General features: G+C 47.1%; 1 pseudogene; it reads right to left on the bottom strand.

Moving 5' to 3' along the window:
* Positions 1-385: 385 nt before the first annotated feature.
* Positions 386-503, bottom strand: LOC124597232 (annotated as a pseudogene).
* Positions 504-743: the final 240 nt, after the last annotated feature.

Below are 743 nucleotides of genomic sequence, written 5' to 3'. Positions count from 1 at the left end.
CTTGCCCGGTGTCCGTGGATAAATACGATATTGCATGCCTGTCCGATGGAACAGTGCACCGTAGTTGTTAATAACACAGGCACTGTAACATCTTTTATTTTAATTGTGACATTCGGACATTATCCACTTAGCCAGTCTTCAATACATGATATGTTACAATTTTAAACGTACGTCCAGCCAGACATATATAGCCAAGCATTCAGTCTTGAGGCCATCGGGACCATCCGACCGCCGTGTCATTCTCTGATGAGGATGCGGATAGGAGGGGCGTGTGGTCAGCACACTGCTCTCCCGGTCGTTGCGATGGTTTTCTTTGACCGGCGCCGCTACTATTCGGTCGAGTAGCTCCTCAATTGGCTTCACTAGACTGAGTGCACCCCAGAAACGGCAACAGTGCATGGCGGCCTGGATGGTCACCCATCCAAGTGCCGGCCACGCCCGACAGAGCTTAACTTCGGTGATCCGACGGGAACCGGTGTATCCACTGAGGCAAGGCCGTCGCCATATACAGCCAAAAGTCACATAAAATATTTATACGGTATTTAGATTGGTTCATACACAAAATTTATTTCATGAGGCGTTAAGCTGCCGAAAAATAATAGATGTATGTCAAATGTTTCTTCCACAAGTGAAATGGTCATCACGCATGTGAAATAAGTAAAAAACGGTGAAATACATTTTCATTTAAGAGGTAACACCCCCATGAACCATGGACCTTGCCGTTGGTGGGGAGGCTTGAGTGC

Source organism: Schistocerca americana, chromosome 2 (assembly GCF_021461395.2).
Source record: "Schistocerca americana isolate TAMUIC-IGC-003095 chromosome 2, iqSchAmer2.1, whole genome shotgun sequence".
NCBI classification, from domain to species: Eukaryota; Metazoa; Arthropoda; class Insecta; order Orthoptera; family Acrididae; genus Schistocerca; species Schistocerca americana.
This window is presented reverse-complemented; position numbering and strand designations above follow the sequence as displayed.